The following is a 2,379-nucleotide window of genomic DNA, read 5'->3' on the forward strand; positions in this document are numbered from 1 at the left end:
TCTCCATCTGCTTTTCGTCTGTAAGCTCCACGGAAACTCACTACATGTTCAACTTCTTTACTTGATCCGATTGATAATGCTTACTACCCAGGATCTATGCAATTGTACTACAGGTATTTAGAAAAAAAATTAGTGTTTGTAGTTTCACATCCACCTTTTCATTTTGGCTATCACAATTTCTGATATTTTAAGCCATATGGATAATTCAGTATATTTGTTCACTCACCAAATAATTATCATGCATTGACTGTGCATTTTGGTCTTTGCAATGGAGATAGTATCACATTTATTGTAAATAATCCAGAAGTTATGTATTCAAACTCTGACTTTCTTATTCTTTTTGCAAGCAACACCTAATATGAAGAAAACTGTATTTTCAATAAATATAAAACTTCACATAATAAGATATAGGAGAAAAATATGACAAAAGTTGTATTCATATCATTAAAATACACATTGAGACAATATTAATGTATTAGTTATACATAACATAAAACTGTAAATTAAAACTGCTTTACCACAAATTCCAACTTAGATTATGATAGAATCAAAAGGATGAACATTCAAGTGCTTATACAAGTTTTGTTCTATCTGTAAAATTGGTTGTGTGCTTACCATTACACAGGTGAATCATCCTTATAAATTTAGTATTTTAATTTGGCAGCAAATATTTTTAAAATACATGATTCAAAAATCATATGTATTTGCATTGAATTGAAAACACATTTGTGGCTAGTGGGCTAAACCCTGGGCTGCTAACACAAAATGGACAGTTCAAACACATTAGCTGCTTGAATGGAAAAAGATGTGGCTCTCTGCTTCCATTAAGATCGTGTCCATATGAACTCTATGGGACATGCCTACTCTGTCTTATGGGATCACTATAGTTAGAACAGATATGTTATTAAATATACAGAAAAGCATAAAGCATATCGCCTCCCATCAATGTATTAGCTGCAGTCGAATGGAATGCCACTGAGCCCATTCTGACTCACAGTGACCTCACAGGGCAGAGCAGAGCTGCTGCTTAAAATTTCCCAAACGACAAATCTTCAGATGCAGACAGCCTCGTCCTGCTTCTCCTGATGCATTTGAACTGCCCACTGTGTGGTGAGTTGCTCAATGTTATCCCATGGTGCCATCAGGGTCCCTTAACTGCCCACAAATAAAAAAACATGCAAATTCTTGTAATTTTGTCTATGAAGACATCTAGCAAGATGATATTTCATGTAAAAGCTAACCGTTGAGAAATAATAGAGGAACTATATTGAGCAGACGTTTTTCTTGAACGTCTTGTGTGCAGTTGAAGATAAAGTGTTGTCTGTCCCTTTCCCTACTTTAAGTTCCAGATTAGTTCAATGGAATAACTATATTTTATGTTTTCAACACCTCATATTTGCTGACGTATACACAAATTGAAACCAGAATTTATTTACTTGTTTATTCATAATTTACATTCTACTGATATTCAAGGTTTATATGTGGAAGCCTTGCTGGTATAAATTCCAAGTAAGACATTCTCCTCTTCATATACCCTCTATTCATTCCATCTGTGGAACACATACTCATGGACAAGAACCGTCAGGCCCCACAATTTTACCCTTGATCTGATCTGAAATTTGCTCTTCAAATCCAAATAAGCCATTTTTCTGGTATAAAATGAACAATGGAAAAAAATTCTAAACCTAGATCCATCTGACATCAGCAATAATCTTGCTTGTTCCACATCCTCTCTGAATCTGCCCTGAATTTTGGCAGTTCCCTGCCAATGTACTCTGCTACTGTTTTTAGATGATCTTCAGCAAAAATTTTATTTGAATGTGATAATAACTATATTATTCTGTAGAGAATGCTATAGGGTCACCTTTCTTTAGAATGGGTACAAATATGAATCTCTTCCAGTTAGTTGGCCAAGTTATTTTTTCCCAAATTTCCTAGTACAGACAGGTAAGTTCCACATCCTCTTCTGAATCCGGCCTGAACCTCTGGCAGTTTTCTGTCAGATTCAGAAGAGGACGTAGAACAAGGGATAACATAGCTCATGTCAGATGGATCTGGGCTCAAAGCAGAGAATACCAGAAACATATCTACTTGTGTTTCATTAACTATGCAATTGGCACCATGGGACCTTCCAGAAACAACAACTACATTAAGAAGGCAGCTTTACTATGGTTGTATTTTGATGGTCCTCCAACCTAAAGGGTGTACCTTCTGGTAGTATAGCTGACAATATTATTCTGCCATGCCTAAGGTTTTCAGTGGTGAATTCCTCAGCAGTGGACAGCTTATTCCTTTCTCTCCATATCTATTTTTGGTCTATAAGCTCCATGGAAACTCTGGTTTCCCCTGATGGTGTTTGTAAAGCTTTCACTGCAGCAT

Source organism: Echinops telfairi, unplaced genomic scaffold (genome assembly GCF_000313985.2).
Source record: "Echinops telfairi isolate 266 unplaced genomic scaffold, ASM31398v2 ScPeMD7_18;HRSCAF=68, whole genome shotgun sequence".
Lineage (NCBI taxonomy): Eukaryota > Metazoa > Chordata > Mammalia > Afrosoricida > Tenrecidae > Echinops > Echinops telfairi.